Here is a 14901-nt window from a genome sequence, read left to right as displayed (position 1 = left end):
GTACTGTCTGTTATTTCCTGGCACTAATTTGTAACAGGGCAGCAAATTGCACAGCATCCACACAAACCGGGGATTGGGGTGAGAAAGCCGTCACAGTCTCACGAGTTTGGCGGGACCGGAGGGTGTTTCCCCTAGACTCACACAGCCAACAGTATACTAATTTTAATTCATTGTTTTTTGTTTTTTGCACTATACTATTGCCACAAAACAACAATTCACAACATATGCTAGTGATATGAAGGGTGTTACCAGGGAACACCCAGAACTCAGAAATAAGCTCCTTATTTTTGCTAGTACATGATAATAAAGTAGAATATGTATAAAGGACATTTGCAGATGATTAAAAAATTGATCTTAGTTGATGGAGAGGAGGCAAGTTTTCAATTTCAGTCGAATCAGCAATGTTATACAATGTACCCTGCTTGGACAAAAGGAAATTCAACCCATCAGGTCAATACTAGCTCCCAACAGAGAAATCAGAAATCTAAAGTTCGAGGTAAATTTATTATCAAAGTACATATATGAGATCATATACAACCCTGAGATTCATTTTCTTGCAAACATTCACAGAAAATACAAGAAACACAAGAGAATCAATGAAAGCCTGCATCCAACAGGACGGACAAACGACCAATTTGCAAACACAAAAAACAACAAACTGCACGAATACAAAGAGAAAGAAAGATAATAATAATAATAAACACCATCAAATGGCAAACATCATACATGAAAATCTTGCTTTAAAATACAAACTCATAAAATAAATCACATCTTACTCTAAATACAAGCCTGATCCAGTTTTACAGTCAGAATACTAAAAATTATATTACAGCCAATCAGTTATTACAGATAGGACAACCCAATATAACCACCAGGATATAATAATACAGGATAAACAAGCAAGAACAACTTACTTAATAGATATAGCCATTCCAAACACACATAACTTACAGAAATCAAGAAGGGAAAAACATCAGAAATATGCTGAATTAAAACGGAAAATTGAAAGACTGGAACATGACTAAGGTATACACTGTCCCAATAGTAATATCTACAACTAGTATCATCCCAAAGGCACAACACAATAGCATTAAACAATTAGGGCTACACAGTAATACCTATGTAAATCTTCCGAAAGCCACAATACTAAACAATACTAGAATAATCCGAAAGTTCCTTGCAATTGACAAATGAGTGTGCCCGTACTTCAGGTTTTACCAGCTTGAGCTGAGAAAAAATAAATAATAGTCATAGTCATAGTCATAGTCATACTTTATTGATCCCGGGGGAAATTGGTTTTCATTACAGTTGCACCATAAATAATTAAATAGTAATAAAACCATAAATATTTAAATAGTAATATGTAAATTATGAAATAAATCCAGGACCAGCCTATTGGCTCAGGGTGTCTGACCCTCCAAGGGAGGAGTTGTAAAGTTTGATGGCCACAGGCAGGAAAGACTTCCTATGACACTCTGTGTTGCATCTCGGTGGAATGAGTCTCTGGCTGAATGTACTCCTGTGCCCAACCAGTAAATTATGTAGTGGATGGGAGACATTGACCAAGATGGCATGCAACTTAGACAGCATCCTCTTTTCAGACACCACCGTCAGAGAGTCCAGTTCCATCCCCACAACATCACTGGCCTTACGAATGAGTTTGTTGATTCTGCTGGTGTCTGTTACCCTCAGCCTGCTGCCCCAGCACACAACAGCAAACATGATAGCACTGGCCATCACAGACTCGTAGAACATCCTCAGCATCATCCAGCAGATGTTAAAGGACCTCAGCTCCTCAGGAAATAGAGACGGCTCTGACCCTTCTTGTAGACAGCCTCAGTGTTCTTTGACCAGTCCAGTTTATTGTCAATTCATATCCCCAGGTATTTGTAATCCTCCAGCATGTCCACACTGACCCCCAGGATGGAAACAGGGGTCACCGGTACCTTAGCTCTCCTCAGGTCTACCACCAGCTCCTTAGTCTTTTTCACATTAAGCTGCAGATAATTCTGTTCACACCATGTGACAAAGTTTCGTACCGTAGCCCTGTACTCAGCCTCATCTCCCTTGCTGATGCATCCAACTATGGCAGAGTCATCCGAAAACTTCTGAAGATGACAAGACTCTAATAATAATAATAATCTGATAAATAATAAAAAAAATCGAGAACATGAGATGAAGAGTCCTTGAAAGCAAATCCAGAGGTTGTGGGAACAGTTCAGTGCTGGGTGAGTGAAGTTGAGTGAAGTTATCCCCTCTGGTTCAAGAGCCTGATGGTTGAGGGGTAATAACTGTTCCTGAACCTGGTGGTGTGGTCCTGAGACTCCTGCACTTACTTCTTTATGGCTGCAACAGGATATATGAACATTTGGAGAGGCATAATATGATTAGGAATAGTCAGCATGGCTTTGTCAAAGGCAGGTCGTGCCTTACAAGCCTGATTGAATTTTTTGAGGATGTGACTAAACACAGTGATGAAGTGTAGAGCAGTAGATGTAGTGTATATGGATTTCAGCAAGGCATTTGATAAGGTACCCCATACAAGGCTTATTGAGAAAGTAAGGAGGCATGGGATCCAAGGAGATATTGCTTTGTGGATCCAGGACTGGCTTGCCCACAGAAGGCAAAGAGTGGTTGTAGACAGGTCATATTCTGCATGGAGGTCAGTCGCCAGTGGTGTGCCTCAGGGATCTATTCTGGGTTCCCTGCTCTTCGTGATTTTTATAAATGACCTGGATTAAGAGGTGGAGGGATAGGTTAGTAAATTTGCTGATGACACAAAGTTGGGGGTGTTGTGGATAGTGTGGAGGGCTGTCAGAGGTTACAGCAGGATATTAATAGGGTGCAAAACTGGGCTGAGAAGTGGCAGATGGAGTTCAACACAGATAAGTGTGAGGTGGTTCATTTTGGTAAGTCAAATATGATGGCAGAATATAGTATTAATGGTAAGACTCTTGGCAGTGTGGAGGATCAGAGGGATCTTAGGGTCCCAGTCCATAGGACACTCAAAGCTGCTGCACAGGTTGACTCTGTGGTTAAGAAAGCATACAGTGTATTGGCCTTCATCAATCGTGGGATTGAGTTTAGGAGCTGAGAGGTAATGTTGCAGCTATATAGGACTCTGATCAGACCCCACTTGGAGTACTGTGCTCAGGTCTGGTTGCCTCACTATAGGAAGGATGTGGAAACCATATAAAGGGTGCACAGGAGATTTACAAGGATGTTGCCTGGATTGGAGAGCATGCCTTATGAGAATAGGTTGACTGAACTTGGCCTTTTTTCCTTGGAGTGATGAGAGGTGACCAGATAGAGGTGTATAAGATAACAGGAGGCATTGATCATGTGGATAGTCAGGGGCTTTTTTCCAGGGCTGGAATGGCTAGCAGGAGAGCGCACACTTTAAGGTGCTTGGAAGTAGGTACAGAGGGGATGTTAGGGGTAAGATTTTTTACACAGAGAGTGATGAGTGCGTGGAATGGGCTGCCAGTGACAGTGATGGAGGCGGATAGGGTTTTTTTAAGAGACTCCTGGACAGGTACATAGAGCTCAGAAAAATAGAGGTAACCCTGGGTAATTTCCAAAGTAAGGACATGTTCAGCACAGCTTTGTGGGCCGAAGGACCTCTATTGTGCTGTAGGTTTTCTATGTTTCTGTGCCTGGTATGGAGGCTCCAAACCAAACAGGTTGTAGAGAGTTGTAGATTCAGGCAGCTCCCTCATGGATACATTACGGAAATGTGAAAAATGTGGTGACTCAAAAAGGCGGTGTACATCAATTCGGATCTGCACCATTAGGACGTGCCCTCTTGGAGCCCCACGCTCAACATGTTAGGAATAGCTTCTTTCCCTCTACCATCAGAACAGACCATGAACATCTGAACACTACCACACTATTTCTCTTATGCACTATTGATTTTCTAAGTTACAGCAGTTTTTACATTTTGGTCTATACTGCTGCTGCAAAAATTTTACTATATACGTCAGTGATGGTAAAACTAGTTCTGATTCTAGATTTCCATCATTTGCATGTGTTTTATTTTATTTTCACAGACGTGAAGTCAAGGGGAACAATTAGAGGAGGATCAGCAAAATCGTTCTGGAATGACTCAGCAGCTCAACCAGCACCTGTGGGTGAAAGGAACTGTTGATGAATCAGATCAAGACCCTGCATCAGGACTGAGAGGGGACTACACTCTGAGTTCTCATGGAGGGTCTTGATCAAGGAGCCTCAGGACCCACACCACCAGGTTCAGGAACAGTTAATATCCCTCAACCATCAGCTCTTGAACCAGAAGAGATAACTTCACTCACCCCAACACCAGACTGATTCCACAGAACACGGAAACCTACAGCACATTACAGGTCCTTCGGACCACATGTTGTGCCGACCACGTAACCTACGCTGGAAACTGCCTAGAATTACCCTTCTGCATAGCTCTCTATTTTTCTAAACTCTAAGAAGCTCTTAAAAGACCCTACTGTATTCGCTTCCACCACCATCGCTGGCAGTTCATTCCATGTATCCGCCACTCTCTGCACTCTTTCTATAGTATTCACATCTTTCCTGTAGTGAGGTGACCAGAACTGAACGCAATACTCCAAGTGGGTTCTAACCAAGGTCTTGAGTAGCTGTAACATTACCTCACAGCTCTTGACCTCAATCCCACAGTTGATGAAGGCCAACATACCATTCGCCTTAACAATACTGTCAACCTGTGAAGCAGCTTTGAGCGTCCTATGGACACGGACCCTAAGGTCTCTCTGATCCTCCACACTGGCAAGAGTCTTATCTTTAATACTATATTCTGCCTTCAAATTTGGCCTAGCAAAGTGAACCACCTCATACTTAACCGGGTTGAACTCCATCTACCACTTCTCAGCCAAATTCTGCATCCTACCGATGTCCCACTGTAACCTCTGACAACCTTCCAGACTATCCACAACACCCCCAACCTTCGTGTCATCAGCAAACTTACTAACACATCCTTCTACTTCTTCATCCAGGACATTTATAAAAATCACAAAGAGGAAGGGTCCTAGAACAGATCCCTGCAGAACACCACTGGTCACCGACCTCCATGCAGAATACCAACCACTACCTATTGACTTATTTGCAAGGACTCTACAACTCATGTTCTCAATATTATTTATTGATTTTTTTTTCTTCTTTTTATATTTGCAGATAGTTGTCTTTTGCACATTGGCTGTTTATCATTCCAGTTGTGTGTCATCATTCATTGATTCCATTGTATATTTTGTATTTACTATGAATACCCTCAAACTTTGAACTTTGTGCATTGATTCAATTTTAATCATGGATACTATCTACATGAGGCTTGCATGTTCTTCCTGTGGCAGCAACAAGTTCCTTCCAGATAGCAAAGAAATGTGGCTGATAGGTTACTTGGCAAGTGTGAAGTGAAAATGGAATAGGTGGTGGTTTGCTGCGGGTGGGGGAAGAGCACTGGCACAGGGTGTGGTGAGACAAAGGGCCCATTTCCTGTGCTCAGTGACTCTCAGAAACTGGAAGTCAAATACTGAAGAAACTTTGGCTTCGTCTCAGATACAGCCACATAACTTCCTGAGACTTTGTCCTCTCGTTCAATAATAAGCAATACCCTAGTCTGGTTGTTGCAAAAAGTAATTATTGCTCGTATGAGTAATATTTTGGGGAATTGCTTCATGGGTTATTTTATTTTCATATCTTTATCATTGCTACTGATCTCCTGCAATTAAAGTTCAAAGTCAATTTATTATAAAAGTACATATATGCCACCATATACAACCCTGAGATTCACTTTCCTGCAGGCATTCACATTTGTTACAAAGAAACACAATAGAATTAATGAAAAACTGCACACAGAGATGAACAATCAATGTGCAAGACAACAAATTGAATCAGAATCAGGTTTAATATCACTGGCCTATGTTGTGACATTGGTTATTTTGCTGCAGCAGTACAGTGTAATACATAATCATAAAAACACAGATTAGTGTAATACACTGTAAGGTTTCACTGCTAATGTAATGGCTTCTCTGTAATGTTCCACTGCTGACGTAATGGTTTCTCTGTAGCAGCAATGTTTGGGTTATGACTAGAGATAACGGGACATGATAGCCAATGAGCAGGATGTTGTTCTCTTTTGTGTGTCTGGGAGCCGGGAACTCATGGTCTTTTGCCTGGGAGAGATGAGGAGAAAAGACGTGAATGGAGAGAGTTGGTAGACTTCGGACAGAGTGGACTTGAAGCGAGAGTCCGAAGGTCAGCGATGATCGGAGGAGGTTGATGGTGGACAAACGGCCTTATCAGTGAGCTCCAACGTTGCGCATTAGAGCGTTTCATGAGAATGGGCCCTTTTTCTTTTTTTGTTTCTTTACTAAACATATAGTCAAATTAAGAATTATAAAACTCAATCATTTAATCGCATATTGTGTACTGTTTGTTATTGCATGGTACTGATTTGTAACAGGGACCACATCACACAGCATCCACCCAATGAGATTTCTTAAATTTGGCCGGAGACGAAGAATGATGTACCCAATCTTAAATCTTTATTTAGCTATTGCTGCACATACCATAGGCCTTATTTCTCAAACAATGCCAAAGCATTTTTATCTGGGTATTTTTCTCAACCGTGGGTTCTGAGAAAGTAAAATGGAAATGAGAGACAAAAAGGCGAAGAGAGATGGCACTATGGCAAACTGGGAAACTTGACAATACTTCAACAATCTTCTTGAAAGATGAGATAGAAACATAGAACACATAGAAAAATAGGTGCAGGAGTAGGCCATTCGGCCCTTCGAGCCTGCACCGCCATTTATTATGATCATGGCTGATCATCCAACTCAGAACCCCACCCCAGCCTTCCCTCCATACCCCCTGACCCCCGTAGCCACAAGGGCCATATCTAACTCCTTCTTAAATATAGCCAATGAACTGGCCTCAACAGTTTCCTGTGGCAGAGAATTCCACAGATTCACCACTCTCTGTGTGAAGAAGTTTTTCCTAATCTCGGTCCTAAAAGGCTTCCCCTCTATCCTCAAACTGTGACCCCTCGTTCTGGACTTCCCCAACATCGGGAACAATCTTCCTGCATCTAGCCTGTCCAATCCCTTTAGGATCTTATACGTTTCAATCAGATCCCCCCTCAATCTTCTAAATTCCAATGAGTACAAGCCCAGTTCATCCAGTCTTTCTTCATATGAAAGTCCTGCCATCCCAGGAATCAATCTGGTGAACCTTCTTTGTACTCCCTCTATGGCAAAGATGTCTTTCCTCAGATTAGGGGACCAAAACTGCACACAATACTCCAGGTGTGATCTCACCAAGGCCTTGTACAACTGCAGTAGTACCTCCCTGCTCCTGTACTCGAATCCTCTCGCTATAAATGCCAGCATACCATTCGCCTTTTTCACCGCCTGCTGTACCTGCATGCCCACTTTCAATGACTGGTGTATAATGACACCCAGGTCTCGTTGCACCTCCCCTTTTCCTAATCGGCCACCATTCAGATAATAATCTGTTTTCCTATTTTTGCCACCAAAGTGGATAACTTCACATTTATCCACATTAAATTGCATCTGCCATGAATTTGCCCACTCACCCAACCTATCCAAGTCACCCTGCATCCTCTCAGCATCCTCCTCACAGCTAACACTGCCACCCAGCTTCGTGTCATCCGCAAACTTGGAGATACTGCATTTAATTCCCTCATCCAAGTCATTAATATATATTGTAAACAACTGGGGTCCCAGCACTGAGCCTTGCGGTACCCCACTAGTCACCGCCTGCCATTCTGAAAAGGTCCCGTTTATTCCCACTCTTTGCTTCCTGTCTGCTAACCAATTCTCCACCCACACCAATACCTTACCCCCAATACCGTGTGCTTTAAGTTTGCACACTAATCTCCTGTGTGGGACCTTGTCAAAAGCCTTTTGAAAATCCAAATATACCACATCCACTGGTTCTCCCCTATCCACTCTACTAGTTACATCCTCAAAAAATTCTATGAGATTCGTCAGACATGATTTTCCTTTCACAAATCCATGCTGACTTTGTCCGATCATTTCACCGCTTTCCAAATGTGCTGTTATCACATCCTTGATAACTGACTCCAGCAGTTTCCCCACCACCGACGTTAGGCTAACCGGTCTATAATTCCCCGGTTTCTCTCTCCCTCCTTTTTTAAAAAGTGGGGTTACATTAGCCACCCTCCAATCCTCAGGAACTAGTCCAGAATCTAACGAGATCTAGCACATACTAACCTATTACTGTGCTGTGTGGCTTGCAGAGTAAAGACCACTTATTACTTACTAAGTTTGTAAACAGTCAACTATTAGCCTATCGCCACAAAAGCAGGAACAGCACTGACACACAAGCCTAGGTATTTACAAAGTCAAATGCTAGTTTTTCAAAATTAAAGCCTAGTTCTTCTGGATTTCTTCGCAGCAAAGTCCTTGATCAGATCTCTAAAATCCAGTTTCCGAACAAGACCACTTTCAAGCGACATCACAGTAAGATGATTCAGCCTGTCCTGTCCCATTGTGGACCTGAGCTTATTCTTCACCAGCTTGAGCTTGGCGAAAGATCGTTCACCACTTGCACTTGTGACAGGGAGAGTCAGGTAAAGCCTCAAAGCAATACTTACATTTGGGAAGATGACCTGCAAGTTTTTTTTTTCCTCTGAGGAAGCATAAAACCTCTGTTGTGGATGAAATATCTTTGCCACTTACAAATTCCCTGAAATGGACAATCTCCTCCACAAAGTCTAACTCCAGGTCAGCTGAATATTTGCTTTGGAGATCAGATGCTCTCTTGCGCAGATCTTGTACAGAGAGAAAAGTCGGGTTGCCAACTTTCTTACTCCCAAATAAGGGACAAAAGTAGCAGTCAAATATGGGACACTTGTGAAAGGCTACCATGACTATGAAGCCTTGTGCGGGCACCTGTGTGCGCATGTGTGACGTGCGCATGTGCGTATGTGCCGATTTTCTTCCCCTCCACAAATCGGTTTTGGCTTAATCTTCCCGACTACATTCTACATACATTATTTCTATTTTATATACGCTGTGTATTTATCATATCATTCCTATATGTTAGAGTTATTTTAGGTTTTATGTGTTATTTGGTATGATTTGGTAGGTAATTTTTTGGGTCTGGGAACGCTCAAAATTTTTTCCCATATAAATTAATGGTAATTGCTTCTTCGCTTTACGCCATTTCCACAAGAAAGGTTTCATAGGAACACTCTACCTTAGCGGGGGAAATATGGGACAAGGGCGGTCCTGTATGGGACAAACCAATTTAGCCCAATATACGGGATGTCCCGGCGAATACAGAACAACTGGCAACCCTAAAGAGAAGGGATATTGTTTAGGATGCCAAATGTGTTGCTAAGGTCATTATATGATGCAAATCCACAATCAATTTCTGCAAGTAATCTATCCATCACGACCAAAAACAACAGTAGCTAAATTTTCTCTGGCTGACAAGCCAACATCAGGTGTTGTGGATTCACCCAGAAAGGCTCTATGTTTTCTTTTTCATTGGGTGTCTTCTTTGTACACTTGTGAGACTGTTGGGAGACATAGTTTTAGCCTGGGTCTCAAAAGTATCAAATTGATCACGCAAGCTTGCTATGTATCCCCGTAGTGATCTCACCAAGTCCACAACATTATACAGGTCTAGATTTACAGCTTGCAATGCAACACTTGCACTTTCAAAGTGCTGAAGAATGCAATGCCAGTGGAAGGGGAGTATAAGAGTCATTGCCTTGATATGTACTCACCATTTACGAGCTTGCATTTGAAGTGAAATTTGGAGAAAAAACGTCTCTGCTGTTTGTATACTCGTTCCGAAGCTTTGATATCCACATCCTTATTCTGGCAGGACTCCAGCCCTTTCTTAGCCCAGTATGCTCGGACTGAATTACCTAACGTTTCCTTTCCCCAGTGAGCAGGATCAGTGTAAGGATCCTCAGTAGCGGTAGCATTAACATTAATGGCGGCCCGACTTGGTTGTTCGGAGGCCTCTGTGGTCAGGAATCCCAAAGTCATGCTCTCTGCCTCTTAACGTTAGCTGCTGACTGTGGCAAGGACAGTGGTCCTGTGCAAAAGCTGGTGCTAGCACTAGCTGTTGAACAAGTCTCCATTTGTCCACCGGTCTCAGACTGTGGCAAGAGTGATGGTACTGCTGCATCATCGACCAACAGGTTTAAAAAAATTCTGTCAATTTCAAAGTCTTTTTTAATGCTTCTTTCTCATGGTCCTCTTTTTCTTGTTTCTTTTTTTCTTTTCTGTGCTCCACTCTTGTATTTTTTTTTGTCTGCCATGATGATAGCTATCTATTTTGGGACCCTCTGCAGCTCGGGCCCCTGGGCTGCAGCCCAGCCTAGACCCGCCTAAAGTCCAGCCCTGGGTAGGGAGTATGTAAAGCATGAAATGAATAGACACAGTGATCATATAAAAGGTCAGTTCCTCCTTAAATTAACATGGATCCAACTTTCCTTTCCTGTCGCACAGACCTTTCTTTTTGATAAAAGAAAATTAATCCTTAACCAATTTAATCCTGTGTTCACTGGCAGAAAAAACTGGAATGGGCAAGAAGGGGAGTTTTTTTCCCCCAAATAAAGCACAGCAGATTGGTGCGATTAGAACACAGTTAGGAAAAAAAAGCAGTGGAAGCAGATCAATTGCAACCTTAACTTTGAAGAGGAAAGATTTGTAGAACTGCAGACAAGAGCTGGAAGATCTGGGGAGTTAAGGTCAAATGAAAAGAAAAGGCATGAGTGTGCCACATCAACTGGAATACTTCTGCATTGTATGGTTTTACCACCTCTAGGCAGTATACCACCTCTACTGCCTAACTGTCTTAGTTGGAATGTGATTGGGGCGGCACAGTGGCACAACATTTACAGTACAAGTGACCAGGGTTCAATTCCCACTGCCGCTCATATGGAGTTTGTCCTTTCTCCCTCTGACTGCATAGGTTTCCTCCCACAGTCCACCTGTTGGCAGGTAAATTGATCATTGCAAATGGTCTTTTGATTAGGCTAGGGTTAACTTGGGGGATTGCTGAATGGCATGACTCAAAGGGCCTATTCCGCACTGTATTTCAATCAATCAATAGAAGTGTTGGGCAGCTCATATAACAGGGAAATAGGAGTTCCTACATCGAGGCAAGGACAAAATTCTATCTCTCAATGGAAAAGCTTACAGAGAGTGGTGGATACAGCCTAGTCTATCACAGCTAAAGTCCTCCACACCATTGACCACAAACATATAGTGCGCTTTCACAGGAAAGCAGCATCCCTCATCAAGGACTCCCACTATCCAGGCCATGCTCTCTTCTCACTGCTGCCATCAGGAAAAAAGGTACAGGAGAGCCTCAGAACATACACCATCAGGGTCAGGAGCAATTGCTACCCCCTCGCTCATCAGGCTCCTAAACCAGAGGGGATAACTTCACTCACCCATCATTGAGCTGTTCCACACAACCTATAGACTCACTTTCAAGGACTCTTCATCTCATGTTCTTGATATTTCTTATTAATTATTAGTTATCATTACTTTTTTCTTTTTTTTTTGCAAATTGGTTATTTATCCATCCTATTGGGCACAGACATTCAGTGATTCTACTGTATTTCTTGTGTTTACTGTGATTGCTCACATTAAAATGAATCTCAGGGCTGTATATGGTGTACTGTATATGTACTTTGATAATACATTTACTTTGAATACTGTATCAAAGTTTGATCTGAACTGAACACACTGATGAGGGAGAGTGAGAAGTGGAGAGTCCGTCATCGTGTCCGTTGCCGGCTCCCTAGGCCTCGTACGTAGTATTAGTAGTACGAAGTAGTATTAGTAGTAGTAGTTGGGGGTTACTACAGTAAGAACTGAGCTCAGCTTCAGATGGAAGAACTCAATGGGTCAGCAGAGAGAAATGGGTCAGGACCTTTTATCTGCCCATTTCTCCCTACAGACGCTGCTTGACCTGCTGAGTTCCAGCAGCTCAGCTTTTTTCCCTCGAAAGTTGGAGCCTTTCCAATTGCCGAATCCCAACTTCAGCTCTCCTACCAACTTCATTTAAGGCACTTCCTTCACAGAAAGGAAGTCAGTGAAAGAAAATCTTAGTTTAGAGCTGAATCATCCATGCGTAACTTTATTTCAGGGTTATCCTAACCCCAGTTCTCCCTCCATCCTCAAACTGTCAATGGCCACCCGGATACAAGGTGCTGACGGCGAACAGATGAACAATCACTCGCTCTCTCCGCTTTTCCTCCCCCTAACTCATTATTTCCCTTTTCTTCTCTCCTTTATACAGTACATATGCAAATCACAACAGGTCTTCACGGCTTCACACACGCATACAAATAATTATTACGTGATGTTTTTATCAATTGTGTTGGTGAGTATTGCTTCAGTATCGAATGGACTAAGGACAGAGAAGAATAAATAATATTTTACAATGAAGTTCCCCTCTCCCTCCCAAACGAATCGACTATTAATTATTAATCACAGACGAGAACATTTCATTATGCAATACGGCCGGTTTCCTACACTAACCTGCTGAATTTTCAGGCCTGTGTACGGTAGATTCTGGGAGGAAGGGCAGAGGAGCTGAGCGTTGCTGTTATTTTCTCTGCCACTATTTCCCTTGCTTACTCGCTTCTCTGCCGGGGCTGTTTATTGCACAGCGTGCTCATCCCCCGTTCCTCCCGAGTCCAGAGGGACGTTTCAAGCCTCTCGGAAACTTCCTCTTTGCATCATAAAGGTCAGCAGCAACATCGCAGCAAGGAAGAACCTCTCTTTCTCCGCCTTCCGCAGCGGTTAGCTGGGACTTGTAGTTCGTAACGCACGCCATTCCCTCAGTACTGTATATCAAAGGGCGTTCTCGCCTGACCAGATTCCGGATCCTCTGTAGGCTTATCTCTTCAACTTGACCTATGCTGAAAAAAAAGTGAAAAATCGTGCGGCACTTCTTCATAGAAAGGGTAATTAGAATTTGGGAGATCCCTTCTTCAAGGGTCTGGGTGGGAAACGTTCACTGTTCACTCCTCTCCATTGCTGCTGCCTGACTGCTGAGTTCTTCCAGCATTTCGTGTGTTTTTCGTTTCTCCAAAAGCCCTGAACGAAATACGTCCTTGGTTGAACGGGGATACAAAATGAAAATGGCAAAGAGAACTGAGGTGCAAATGAGCTTTAATCTTAATTGGTTCTGTTCTAAATTCCACATGGCCCCGTCAGTGTAATAGGAAGCCCACGTTTCTGCGTCTCTGAGAAATAATTCAAGATTGTTTAATGTCAATTACAGTTCAAAAGTATAAGAAGAATTAAATAATTGTTACTCTGGATCTGATGTAACACAAAAACACACAATAAGAATACAATAATAATCCTGTGCTCAGCACAAAATAGAACATAGAATAGTACAATACAGTACAGGCCCTTCGGCCCACAATGTTGTGCCGACCCTCAAACCCTGCCTCCCATATAAGCCCCCATCTTAGATTCCTCCATATACCTGTCTAGTAGTCTCTTAAACTTCACTAGTGTATCTGCCTCCACCACTGACTCAGGCAGTGCATTCCACGTACCAACCACTCTCTGAGTAAAAAACCTTCCTCTAATATCCCCCTTGAACTTCCCACCCCTTACCTTAAAGCCATGTCCTCTTGTATTGAGCAGTGGTGCTCTGGGGAAGAGGCGCTGGCTATCCACTCTATCTATTCCTCTTATTATCTTGTACACCTCTATCATGTCTCCTCTCACCCTCCTTCTCTCCGAAGAGTAAAGCCCTAGCTCCCTTAATCTCTGATCATAATGCATACTTTCTAAACCGGGCAGCATCCTGGTAAATCTCCTCTGTACCCTTTCCAATGCTTCCACATCCTTCCTATAGTGAGGTGACCAGAACTGGACACAGTACTCCAAGTGTGGCCTAACCAGAGTTTTATAGAGCTGCATCATTACATCGCGACTCTTAAACTCTATCCCTTGACTTATGAAAGCTAACACCCCACAAGCTTTCTTAACTACCCTATCCACCTGTGAGGCAACTTTCAGGGATCTGTGGACATGTACCCCGAGATCCCTCTGCTCCTCCACACTACCAAGTATCCTGCCATTTACTTGGTACTCTGCCTTGGAGTTTGTCCTTCCAAAGTGTACCACCTCACACTTCTCCGGGTTGAACTCCATCTGCCACTTCTCAGCCCACTTCTGCATCCTATCAATGTCTCTCTGCAAACTTTGACAATCCTCTACACTGTCTACAACACCACCAACCTTTGTGTCATCTGCAAACTTGACAACCCACCCTTCTACCCCCACATCCAGGTCGTTAATAAAAATCACGAAAAGTAGAGGTCCCAGAACAGATCCTTGTGGGACACCACTAGTCACAATCCTCCAATCTGAATGTACTCCCTCCACCACCACCCTCTGCCTTCTGCAGGCAAGCCAATTCTGAATCCACCCGGCCAAACTTCCCTGGATCCCATGCCTTCTAATTTCTGAATAAGCCTACCGTGTGGAACCTTGTCAAATAGAAACATAGAAACATAGAAAATAGGTGCAGGAGTAGGCCATTCGGCCCTTCGAGCCTGCACCGCCATTTATTATGATCATGGCTGATCATCCAACTCAGAACCCAGCCTTCCCTCCATACCCCCTGACCCCTGTAGCCACAAGGGCCATATCTAACTTCCTTTTAAACATAGCTAATGAACTGGCCTCAACAGTTTGCTGTGGCAGAGAATTCCACAGATTCACCACTCTCTGTGTGAAGAAGTTTTTCCTAACCTCGGTCCTAAAAGGCTTCCCCTCTATCCTCAAACTGTGACCCCTCGTTCTAGACCTCCCCAACATCGGGAACAATCTTCCCGCATCTAGCCTGTCC

At 43.1% G+C, this 14901-nt stretch overlaps 1 protein-coding gene across 4 annotated transcripts in view; it reads right to left on the bottom strand.

Moving 5' to 3' along the window:
• The window catches only part of mon1a (MON1 secretory trafficking family member A), a 102520-nt gene that overhangs the window by 59653 nt on the left and 27966 nt on the right, over nucleotides 1–14901 (bottom strand). The window contains exon 1 of one of the 4 annotated variants that reach the window (XM_063067696.1): nucleotides 12567–12842. The exons of 2 other annotated variants lie outside the window; for them this stretch is intronic. The gene's annotated coding sequence lies outside the window, so the exon portion shown is untranslated. Of the gene's footprint in view, nucleotides 1–12566; nucleotides 12843–14901 lie in introns of those variants that run through there. One more of the 4 variants, XM_063067695.1, reaches the window with a different exon arrangement.

This window comes from Mobula hypostoma, chromosome 15 (genome assembly GCF_963921235.1).
Source record: "Mobula hypostoma chromosome 15, sMobHyp1.1, whole genome shotgun sequence".
In the NCBI taxonomy this organism is placed as follows: Eukaryota; Metazoa; Chordata; class Chondrichthyes; order Myliobatiformes; family Myliobatidae; genus Mobula; species Mobula hypostoma.
This window is presented reverse-complemented; position numbering and strand designations above follow the sequence as displayed.